The following is a 12,836-nucleotide window of genomic DNA, read 5'->3' as shown; positions in this document are numbered from 1 at the left end:
GCAGGGAGGATCAGATCAGAACCCCGCTGCTATTCAGCTCACCATAACCTGAGTACACAGTGGCAAGACATAGGAAGGAAGATGTAAATGTTTCATATCTAAAGATACAAAACAGAAGATGACTTGGAAACTTTACAAAATGCTCCTTTAAAAATCCCCAATTGAGCCTGATGTGATAGCATGCAGCTGTAATTCCAGTGACAGGAGGCTATCAAGTTTGAGGCCAGCCTGGGCAACTTAGTGAGACCCTGTCTCAAAATAAAAGACAAAAGTGGTTAGGGTGATAAAGCCCAGTGATAGAGTGCTCCTGGGCTCAATCCCTCGTACCACCACCAAAAAATAACAAAAAAAGTGTAACAACTCAGGAAAAAAAAATCAAAAGACTAACACAAAGGGGAAACAGTACATCATGGTATGAACTTCAACAGCAACACAAACTAAAGGAGCTAGGGATGTGGCTCAATGACAGGGCACGTAATTAGCAAGGCCCTAGGTTTGAATCTCAGAATCCATATTATTAAAACTAAAAATTTAAAAATAAAAACACCAAAATTAGTTAAACAAAGCAGAAATGTGGTACTCACAGGCTTCAACTCCACAAAATACACATGTATACACCAAACATGAGGACAGACCCAAAGGAGGTCACGACAGGATCTTAGTTAACAGTCTTTTCAATTAAGGGATCTAACTTTCTAATTGTTTGAAGAATCTGCACATTTTGTTGTTTTGAGTAATTTTTCTTTATAGGCAAGTGGTAGAGCACTTGCCTGGGTTATGGTTTATTTCTGTTTCAGTCAAGTGATCTTAAAGATTGAGAGAGAAAAATACAAAGGACCTTGGGAGATTTTCTGAACACTTACTTCCCTGCTGGACAGATCCTGGTGTGAACTGTCTATGGCCGGTCAGAACCACTGGAGACATGCATCTACCTTTGACCTCTCAGTAGGATCTTGATTTTGTCAATTAATCTTTTGATAATACAAAACTAGCATTTCTTGAGCACTCATTGGGTCCACACACACTTCTAGGCACTTGGGAATTTAGCTTTCTAAGGGAGGCACTATCATTGTCTTCAATTTACAGACGAAGAAATAGAGGCAAAGAGAGGATAAAGCAATATATCCAAGGTTGCAGAGCTGGTAAATAAAAGAACTCATCCATTTAGAACACCAACCTTTATATACTGCCTCATGCCTACTAATAGCATATAAACCTATAGTTTTTAATACTTCATTTAAATTTTTTTCCATGAAATTAAGAATATACTGGGAAATTATCTCTTTGGCTTTCAACCAAACTGAAAAGTCTTAATGTCATACAAGAATCTGTATTAGTACACCTAGTTATAAGGAAAGAGCATTAACTTGAATAATCTCCAATCCTGTTAGCTTGGGAGGGCTGAGGCAGGAGGATTGTGAGTTCAAAGTCAGCCTCAGCAACTTAGGCCCTAAGCAACTCAGCATGACCCTCTCTCTAAATAAAATACCAAAAAAAAGAGCTGGGGATATGGCTCAGTGGTTAATCGGCCCTGGGTTCAATCCCTGGTACCAGGAAAAAAAAAAAAAAAAAGCAATGTTATGACCAAACATTCCCTCTTCTGCCCTGCTCCTCCTCCCGGCCCCATCCTGCATCCATTCTATTCATATGTCATAAAACAGACACATTTTTTAAAAACCAAAACCAGGGAATAACCTTTCTTATTGGCTATTCTCTTAAACTAAAATAACAGCCTATAAAATAACAGCTTATAAAATCTACTAGAAAAACCTAAAAACGATTTGATTTACCCCCGTTCTCATGACTAGTCCAACGTTCCTATCTGAAATTCCAGCCATTCAATTAGGAGCCTAAGGCACACACATGGTTGCTTTTCTTTGCTCTTTATACATATTTAACAATCCACAGAATCCAAAGAGGATTGAATATTTGGGGTTTCTACTTCTAAAGAATGAGCCTACTGTGAAGGTCAGTGTCAACACCAACAACTCAAAGTCTCTGAAAGAGATTCAGAATTGCCAAAAACTGACCCATCATAAATGTAGATAAACATAGCAGTCCAGAAACCAGGCAAGGGGGAAACCACTGTGGTTTGCTATTGCAACTACTTAAATCCACACCAAATAAAATAAACTAAAATAAAATGTTACAATCCTGTGCTCATACAAAGCTTCCCCAAACAGGATTCTGTAACACTAGGGGAAAAAAATTTTTTTGAAGGCTGTGTTGTGACTCAGTGGTAGAGCACTTGCCTAGCACGCATGAAGCACTGGGTTTGATCCTTAGCACTATGTTTTAAAAAATTAAAAAAAAAAAAGAAGCTTTGGATGGAACCTTTTCTAAGTTTGATACACCTGGGGCTCAAGAACTAAAGAGACTACAAAAATGTTTAACACTGCTGTGACTAGGGACCAACAAGGGACAGGAGCCTGGGATCACCAGGACACTGTAAATTCTATACAAAATGTCTGTCCCTGGCAGGAATAAATTCCCTGCAAGCATCCAGGAACGGATAACATGAAGAAATTCCTGGGAGAGAGTGCAGGGAATCAGGAAATAGAGAAGACCAACCATAAATAAGTCCTTCACCAACACCAAACTCAGAGAGCTGTTTGTCTAACATGCATCTATTTTTTTTTAATTATTTAATGATTCTACTCTAAAAGAGCGTTTTAAAATTAATTTTAATTTTTTTTTTTTTTGAGAGGGTCTCCTTATACTGCCCAGGCTGGCCTTGAACTCTCTCATCCTGCATCCCTCTCCAGAGTAGCTGGAATCATAGGCCTCCACCACTGCTTCAGGTTTTTAAAACATTTCTTAAAAAGTCCTCCTACTTTTTAACTCACAGAATTTTGGATCTTTGTGGTACCTTAAGGTACCTTATCTGTTATCTTAAATGACTTGGAAAAACTATTCTCACAAAGCAAATGGGGAAAACAAGGCACAAAAATCTGAGTCCCAAAGTCATTTCAAGAAATGAGCAGAACTAAAAGTAGTACAGCCATCACTGCATAAGGACCTTCCAGTCAACAACAACCCACATATACAACTATGATCCCATCAGATGATGTCACCGTGACATCCTAGCTCTTAGTTTGTGTTTAACTCTTTGCACCACTATGAAATTGCCTAATAATGCATTTCTCAGAATGTATCCCCTGCAAATATCTGAACTGAGGCATGGCTGGTCCAGGGCTTCACACCCACCCTATCTACCCCATCAAACCCCACTTCAAGGTGTCTCATGGTCTCCCTCCTCTTGGATATTCTGGGGCCATCACTGCTAAAAATCAGGGCTATGTTCCCTAACACTGAAAACACAGAGGGAAAGAGAACTGAGGCCAGAAATTTAGTCTGGAATGTTTGCAATATCTATGAGATGAGAGGGTAGAAATGATCAAAGGCAGTTTACTAGTCTGGTACATAAATGTAGGTGTAAAAGACTGAGAAATCTTACATATGAAAACACTAGAAAGAATGTCATCTTTTTTCCCTTTTCTTTAGACAATGGAGCTAGAGAAAAATACCATATTTCATCAAATCCAAGATGCCACTGATTCTAAGAAATGACAAAGAAAATCAGATGTCAAAATCTGAACCAATGTTAAGACAACATAAATTTAATATGTACCCCCAAATTTCAGAAATGTTACACTAGGAAAAATGTATATCTTAGAGTAAGATAAAATAAATTATGATTTTTTTTTTTTTTTGGTAGAAGGTACTTAGCTCAGAGTGAAAATGGGCAGACATTTCTTTTTGTAGTTTTTTTTTTTTTTTTTTTGACAATATTGAGAATCAAGCCAAGGGCTCAAGCACTCTACCACCGAGCTACATCCACCGCCCCATTTTTGTAACTTTTTATTCTGCTATAATCTCACATTTATAGAAATGTTTCAATAATAGTACAAATAATTCTCAAGTATTCCCTTACTCAGCTAGCTTCTCATTTTGCCTCATTCACCATATCTACTTTATCATTCTCACTCCCTCCATATCTTTCCCATGTCTCTCCCACCCTCCTCCCTTTTCACTTGAAATGAAGTTTCAGGCTTTGTATGCCATATTCCTAAATACCTAAGTAAGCATTTAATAAACTTAAAGAGAAAGTCACAGTACATTGATCAAACTCAGGAAATTTGACATGGACATAATACTATGGTTTAATTCCCCATTCACATACAAATTTTGTCCACTGTCCAACAACATCCTTTACTTTACTCTTTTTTGTTCCAGGTCCAAGATACATTCCAGGGTCATGTACTACATACAATCTATTGAGATCCCTTTAAAATAGAATGGTTCTTCAGTCTTTGTGTTTCTCAACTTCGGAATTTTTTCTTTAACTTTTTTCAGGGGCTGGGGTTGTGGTTCAGTGGTAGAGTGCTTGAAGGCACTGGGTTCAATCCTTGGCATCACATTAAATAAATATATAAATAAATAAACAAAATAAAGGTATTGTGTCCATCTACAACTAAAGTTTTTTTAAAAGTTTAAGTATTTTTAACTTTAAAAAATTGAGGCTTGTTGTTGTTTAAACTTGATTGAAAAATCTGAAGTGTATATAGGCCAGTATTTTGTAGAATGTCCCACAACAAATGGAGTTTTCTGGAATCTTTGCAAAATTGGATTTAGCTTATGGATTGGGGGTATAATTCAGCAGTAGAAGATATGCCTAGCATGCATGAGGCCCTGGGTGACATCCCCAGTAAAGGAAGGAAGGAAGAAAGGGAGGGAGGGAAGGAGTGAGGGAGGAAGGGAATAATTTAGGTTATTATGGTAGGTATAATGGGAATCCTCTCGGGGTGGGGTTGTGCTATCCTGGTACATCTCATTAGGAGGCACATAATGTCTCACTGCTGGTAATGCTAACTTTGATCACTTGGTTAAGATGGTGTCCACAGCAGGATATCACCTTTTATGCAAAATCTGAATTATGAGAATCTTAGGTAGTAAAATGTACCAATACCATTTATGTAACTTGAAATAATGAAAATTTAGTAGAAATTTAAAATATTGGGCTGGGGATACAGCTCAGTGGTAGAGCACGTGCTTAACAAGCAGAAGAGCTCAGATTCAGTCCCCAGCACCAATAAAATAAAATGTAACAAAAACTGCTTAATTTCAAAGTCCCATAGTATTGTGCACTATCAACCATTTCTTACATTTCATATGTTGGCAGTTGACTGTAGCCACTTCAGTCAAGATGCTGCAAACATCCTGGTGAGGCAATTTTCTGAGGAGCACGAATAAAATATTAGAAGAGGCCACTGGTGTGGGCTGTGGGATTTGGAAATGGAGCATCCACCTTATGTCCCCTGTCTGGAGTCAGGGGAACAAACTTGCCGTGTCCCTTCTCTTCATTTACATCCTTGGAGAGCAGTGAAAAAGGTCACCTGAACCGGGGATAAGTGGTGGAGCTGCAGCCTGTCCTTGGGAATCCCTGGGGTAGAAGGCACTGCCCTCTTAGTTTTCCCCAGACTATAAGTCTTATTTTCCTCTCCTGTCCACGTAGGACACACATTTCCCAGTCTATTCAAGGTTCTGTCATCTCTCCCACAGTGGGGAAGTGTGATTTGGCCCATGTTTCCCTGCTTGGTTTTGTTCACTTCCATAAACATGGTTAGAAGCCCGGAGATCACATGGACAGCAGTTCAGCACTTTCTACTTCAGGCCTGGAGACTTCCTGATAGGAGAGCTCCTAGAAGTTACGACAGCCTGTATGTCAAAGTCTATACTGAGCACTTTATCTTTTACATTCATTTTTTTCATTTATAGCTATTCCTAAATCTCTGTGTCCTTGGAACTAAAACTCCAAATCAGTGAATGTTTTGACATTATTTGATGTTGTTGGTTCTTGTGTTATGGTTGAATGCCATCTGTGACCCTAAGGAGATCCCAAGACCTCCACTGTGAATGAGCCCTGGGGAGGTGTACCCGGCAGGGCAAGCCCAACACCTTCTTTTTGTGTAGTGGCTACTGGAGGCTTAAGTTTGTTACAGATCTAATGCCAACATCAGACTGAGTTTTTTAAAATGTTATTTCTGTGGGCATGCATGTGCATAGCAAGCCCATAAGAATTCTCATCTGTATCCTTACCTACAGGATCATATTAATTATGGCTTTTTATGTGAAAACACATAACTTTCTTTTTAAAGTAAAGAAATTATCTAGTTACTCTGAGGCAGTGAGAAATGTGTAAATCCCATGTGTCTGGAGACAACACAGCACAGTAGGGGATGTGGAATCTACAAAGGGGTTGTCCAGATCTGGGCACCCTGACCTTCATGTGACCTTAAGTATGCTATTAACCTCTCTAACTGCTGAGCTCTCTGTCTGCAAAATGGGAACAATAGCACACCTTGGCTCAGTGAACTGCTCTGAGTGCTACATGAAAGAATTTACAAAAAAACACTGAGAACAGGGCCTGGCACATAGTGAACACTCATTCAAAATTTAAACACAAAACACCCAGAGACCTGGACTCTATTTCTGATAGCACCCTGCTCAGTGCAGGGGCTCTAGTAGAGTAGAGATACTACCTGTGTGGTAAGACTCACACAAGCTTGCCACTAACCCAGTCCCTAGGACTCCCAGCCTTCAAGTGTGAGGGCCTGATGTACATCAAGGGGTTCAAATGGTCTGTGACTGCTATCAGCCTGGCTGAAGGACCAGGTATGTTATTGCTTACTTTTAATGACAGTCACAGAAGCCAAGCTCCCTCTCCCTGCAGATGTGAGGCTGTTTTACCACCAGACACTATGCAAAAAGAACTACCTGGATCTCTAATGTCTGGCTCAGCCATGGAGCAGCCAATACTGAAGTCCTGGATTTTTCTTCTGTAGCCTCCCTGTTTAAGACAGACTGAGATGGATTTCCCAACAACTGGCAGTTAAACCATCCTAACTAGTGTATAAAATTTTTATTGGAGTCTTAAAAACCTAAAGTTTTTTTTTTTTTTTTGGTTGGTTTGTTTGTTTTTGGTACCAGGGATTGAACACAGGGGCACTTGACCACTGAGCCACATCCCCAGTCCTATTTTGTATTTTATTTAGAGACAGGATCTCATTGAGTTGCTTAGCACCTCACTTTTGCTGAGGCTGGATTCAAACTTGCGATCCTACTGCCTCAGCCTCCCCAGCTGCTGGGATTACAGGTGTGTGCCAACATGTCCGGCTAAAACTACTTTTTATGTGTGTGTGTAGTATTAGGAATTAGAACCCAGGGCCTTGTGCATGCAAGGCAAGCACTCTATCAATTGAGCTATATCCCCAGCACTCCTTAGAGCTTTTACAGAATGACTTTCCCTAATAAATGATGACCACTTGGAGAAAGTCTAACACACCAAAATCATTACTTATCTGCTATCCAAATTATGGATCTATAAAGTAAATCTTAAAATAAGGTAGCTGAGTTGGAAGAGGATGTATCACTTCACATACACATACACACAAACATACAAAACTTGCCAGTTTTCTCGATTTCCTCTAACAAGATACAAAATAACATTCAATGTGCAAAAATCAGTATATATTAGTTCTCATCTCAAACTTGAGTGTATCAGAATTATCTAGAGGACTCTGATGTACTTCAGAAACTAACAAATGATTTTAATTCAAAGGAGACTACATCCAACCTTTGGGACCTGAGAAGCCACATGTGTTAGTATTATTTTTTTGAAGTCTGAGGAAGGACAAACCAGAGGAGAGAGAAAAGTGCAATACCAGATGAATGCACCAATTCAGGTCAAACAAGGATAACAATAGAGAGAGCTCCAGAATGCTTTATAGTTCCAAAAAAGAACCCTGTTCAATCACAAACTGTGCCAGTCATAATCCAGGACGCCCAAGGTTACTGAGAGGATGCATGAAGGAAAAGCAAGCTTTCCACTACAGCTTCCTCACCCCAAGAGTCTGACCCAAAGTTCTGGCCTCCTGCTGTGATTAACCAAACCCCTGGCCTTGAGCCTGAATTCCTAATTTGTATTTAAAGCCAAGAACTAAACTAGACCCAAACCTAGAGCCACTGTCATTCAACTACTTATGGAATAACTACAGAATTAGACAACAAAGTAGCCACAGCACTGGAAATAACTTTCTAGGCTGGGAAGCCTTGTCAGTTACCTGAAGCTACTCCCAAATTTCCCAGTTGAGGTGTGAAGTAAGGACACTGCTCTGACTTTTGCCTTCCATTTCCATATCTTTTTTGAGCCAGGACAAAAAGACAGGTATCTAGAAGCCACCTATTCGTAAAAAGATTCACAGGTCAGGTGCCCAAGGTAGAGGGACTCCTCATACACTACCTACCAAAAAGCATCTAAAGCTACTCACCATAAAAGGGGGGACTCTTGAATATTTACAGTTCATACTTTGATACTTATGGTTTGTCATAAAGATTTGGAACAAAGAACATGCTAATTGTAAAGGATTTACAACATGCCATTAGCAAATGACCATATCAGCTCACCCACTTCCAAACAGCCCTGCAAACTGCAAATATGTATGTAGCAAATATGAGTTAGAGAAAATCAGTGTTCCTAATGGTGTATTAAGAATTGTAATGCAAAAATAAATAAGTATTAAAAAAAGAAAATCAGTGTTCCATTCAAAGTTTATATAAATTCAATTTAAAAAATTTTAAATCCTAACTTTTTCTCTAGAAAGTGCTCTCTTTTCTAATTTGTTGGTGTTATTATTTGAAGCTCAAATTCTTTAGAGAAGACTTGCTATTTTCTCGTTCTGGAAAAAAAAAAAAAGCTACTATCCTCCAATTTTATTGAATCTGAACTTTATACAAACACACAAATACCACTTTGATTTGTCCAAATACAGTTAAGTATTAAAAACACAGTATTTTACAAGAATGATTTCCCTAATAAATGATGACCACTTGGAGAAACTCTAACACATCAAAATCATTACTTATTTTCTTCCTAAACTATTCATCTACAAAGTAGTCCCAAAATAAGGTAACTGAGTCATATCACACACATATAAAACTAGTCAGTTTCCAGTAACAGGATACAAAATAACAGTCAATACATGACAGTCACATACTTAATAGAGATACTATCTGATAAATGCATCACTGAAATGATTTCACCATTGTGCAAACCTGAGAGTGTACTTCACAAACCTAAATAATGTAGGTCAATAATTTGATGGGCCTCCTGTTGAAATCAAGAGATTTGGTAAATAAAAGTGTTTGAGCTGCTGTTCAGGAGTGTGACATACTGTTTTATGGTAAACTTTTTTCCCCCCATAAGTTAGAAGGAGCACATTCTAACCACAGAAAGCATAGTTATAGTAACTAGGTAAACCAGTAACTTTGTTTATTCTCATTATCAAGTATTTACAGGGTTAGGGTTGTTATCTTAGTGCTACAGCACATATTCCGCACATATACAGCACATATAATGGGATGAGACCCATTATACTTTTAATGCCTACAAGTAGCAGCAAAGTAGGTTTGTTTACATCAGCATCATCACAAACACATGCTTGATGCATGGAGCTAGGATATTACAATCACTACGAGGTTACAATGTCAGTAGGCAATAGGGATATTTAAGTTCCATTATAATCTTATGGTACCACCATCATATTTGTAGCCTGTCAAATATGTTGCACATGACTGTGAACCACTACTAGATAACCTATAGGTCAAACGGAGCAGGGATAGTACACGATAGTAGACTGCTGCCCTAACCATCTAAGTATTTTCCTTTTAATATACACACACACTTGCACACAGAACTGTTCATCCTAATATTCTGTTAAACAAACACCTTTCACTATCTTTCCCCACTACCCCCTCCACCTCGCTTTAAAAGTAACATAAATCCATTATGAAAAGCCAGAAATCACAGCAAAGACTTCTGAGAAGAAACACCATCACTCATAGTTCCTCCCAACTACTGACCTTGAGCATCACAATCTCCTGGAGGCACCTCTCTGGACCTTCTCTGTGGTCCCAAAGTTTGGCCTGTCTGGTAGAGCGGAAAGAAACCGTACACCGTAACACCCTCTTCACTTCCATCCTGTGTAAACACTCAATTCCATACAGTGCTCCCAACAATGTGGCATTAATACAAGGGCAAATGTGTGAGTGCGAAACATGGGATTTGTGACTGGACACGCTGATGAGAGGAAAGGGGTGATTTCGCAACACTAGTACAACAGAACTCCCAACAGTCTTCTCCAACCCCAAGAATGGTGTCCAGATTTTCAAAAATCTTCCCAAGCACAAACTCGTTAATACTACCAAAGGAAGCAGGTAAGAACTTTGTGGTGGGAGAGGCCACAGGAGAGAATGCTGCGCAATGACTGGGCGCCAATAGAAACTCAGAAGCACAGGGTCCTTACACCCTCCAAAAGAAGGGCAGAGTAGGGGTCCCCAGCACTGGCACCCCAAGACGTAGCAACATGAGGTATGAGAAGGAGGAAGGTCCAGTCTCAGGTATTTAAAACCACCACAGCTCCATCCATCAGTCTGACCCCTTCTTTGCAAAGGTAACTGTGTTACCGACCCTATCCAGGACCGCCCGCCAGTGGCTGAATGGTCCCTTCACAAGGGGCCAGAACACAAAGTACTCCAAGGTGCACGAGTACTTCGGAAAGGCGATCGACGGAAGACCAGGTTTTTAACAGTTTAGTCAAGCACCGGGACTCCCACTTGTAAGTTAAAGTGGTGACCACTCCCTCCCCAGCCCAGAAGGTGGCAGAAAAAACAGGACACTACGTCAGACTTACCGTGTCTGCCCTGGTGCCCCCAACAAGTCCCAGCGGCCGCGCACCTGGGGGCGGTGCGAGGACTCGGACCCCGCGCGGCGCCAGGAGGTACTGGAGAAGCGGACGCGCGAACGCCTGCAGACGCCCGGGCTCCGACTCACCCGGGGAGTGAGTGGGAGTCTCGGCTCTCCGCCAGCGCGCGGGGCCAGGGACACGGGCCGGCGCGCGCTCCCACTCCGCGTCCAGCCGGCAGTTCTTTGTGTCCCCGGCTGCGGCGCCGCTCTGGTCCCGCCTCCAGGCTTCTCCCCCGTCCCCTGCCCCCACCCGGGTTCTCGCAGATCCTGCCCGGGCAGGGCGGGGCCTGGCGGGAGAGGAGGGGGAGGAGGAAGGGTGAAGAGGAGGAGGAAGGGTGAGGAGGAGGAGGAGGAGGAGCGCGGACGGGGCGGGGACGGGGCGGGGCACGCGGAGGCCTGAAGAGAGGGCCAAGGGTAGTGAAGCAGCCCCTACAACGCTGCAACAGTCCCTCAAAGTTTAAAGCCTCTAGAAGTGGGACCCCATCTGGTCTCGCAGATGTGTTCTGTGGGGTTGGGCCACTCACAAGTCTTGGAAATAGGGCAGGAGGCAGACCAGCCAGGGATGAACCCCAGATCCACAATTGAGAAAAACGTATAGACAAAACTTAGCTACTAGCTTTCCCATCATATATTCAATCAATATATATTTAGTCATTGTCCTAAGGTCTGAGAACACAGCAATAACGATGCGGGGGTGGTGCAAAAAAAAAAAAAAAAAAAAAAACAAGAAAAATGTCTGTCTCTAAATAAAAAATAGAAAAAAATATCAGATAGTTATAAATATTACCGAGAAGCACAGCAGGAGCAAGGGTTAAGCAGTGCCGAAGGTGGGCCAGTATAGGTCAGAGAGAAATAGGTGATCTTTAAAATGAAGTTTGGGAAACGGGGGCAGGCCTGAGGGTGGAAGCTGCTTGTGAATCCCAGGAGTAGTAGGCAGGGGGAGGATCACCAGAGGAGTGCCCTTTGTGAGCTCTCAGAGAGGTTGACAGGGCTTCTGCCCTAATGAGGACTTGGCTTCTTCTCTAAGATGTTTAAACATGTACATACAGCCTGAACTGATTAAATCAGGGTAATTACTGTTTCCATCCCCTTATCATCTATTTATTTGAACCTTTGAGTTCCTCTCTCCTAGTTCTTCATAGAATATATAATAGGTTGCTGTGTACTTAAGTTTTATCAAAATCACTTTGGCCAGTGCATAAGGGTAGGTGGAGGGGGGAAGTGCCCATGTCAAAGTAAGGAAACCACTAGGAAGCCACAGGTATCACCAGGCTGGGAAGCAAGGTGACTTGGATCAGAGTGGAGGTGGGGATAAGTGGTCAGATTTTGAATGGGTGGCATTTGAGTGGACCAGCCAACAGAATGTCCCTCCAAATTGGAGGTGGATCATAAAGGGCAGGGGTGAGATAAAGAGAAAGGAAGAAGTCAAAGGTGACTCTTAAGAGTTTGGCCTGGATTACCACAATTACTAATTTATGTTGGGTTCTTTCTCTAACCTCATTTTAATCCTCATGATAATTCCAGGTCATAATTGGCACCAGTGTCATTTTGCAAAGGAGGAAAATGAGGCATCAAAGGTTAAATAACTTGCTGGGCTCTGTACAGCCACCAAGTAACAAGGTCTGGCCCCCAAACCTGTACTTATGCTGGTTGGCACCAGTTCCATCAAGATCTGGAATATCATCTGCCCCCACTCTCACACTCAGTGCCACCAAGGCTTTCAGAATCATCATCTTCTCTCTGAGAACACTGCCAGCACATCACCATGATGCTACATTCCTATATTGCTAGCCACTCCAGTTCTCACAGACTACTCCTTATTGTCTAAGCTGCCATGTCCACAATCTTTACCTGAGCAGGCTTCTTTCTTCACCTCTCCATGCTGTAACCAAATACTCTTTACAATGAGCCACTGATATGACTGGCCACCCAGTGACCAAATTAAGTGGTTATATCTTCATTCCTCACCTTCTTCACTCCTTATCTTCTTGGCTTGCAGGCATGATCACGCTGTACCCTGTCTCTCCTGCCT

General features: G+C 41.4%; 1 protein-coding gene across 2 annotated transcripts in view; it reads right to left on the bottom strand.

Moving 5' to 3' along the window:
* The window catches only part of Ninl (ninein like), a 150,100-nt gene extending 139,104 nt beyond the window's left edge, over positions 1–10,996 (bottom strand). For both annotated transcript variants that reach the window (XM_076848879.2, XM_076848881.2), the window contains exon 1: positions 10,752–10,996. The gene's annotated coding sequence lies outside the window, so the exon portion shown is untranslated. The remainder of the gene's footprint in view (positions 1–10,751) is intronic.
* Positions 10,997–12,836: the final 1,840 nt, after the last annotated feature.

This window comes from Callospermophilus lateralis, chromosome 3 (genome assembly GCF_048772815.1).
Source record: "Callospermophilus lateralis isolate mCalLat2 chromosome 3, mCalLat2.hap1, whole genome shotgun sequence".
In the NCBI taxonomy this organism is placed as follows: domain Eukaryota; kingdom Metazoa; phylum Chordata; class Mammalia; order Rodentia; family Sciuridae; genus Callospermophilus; species Callospermophilus lateralis.
The sequence above is the reverse complement of the archived record's forward strand: the minus strand, read 5'-3'. Positions and strand labels throughout refer to the sequence as shown.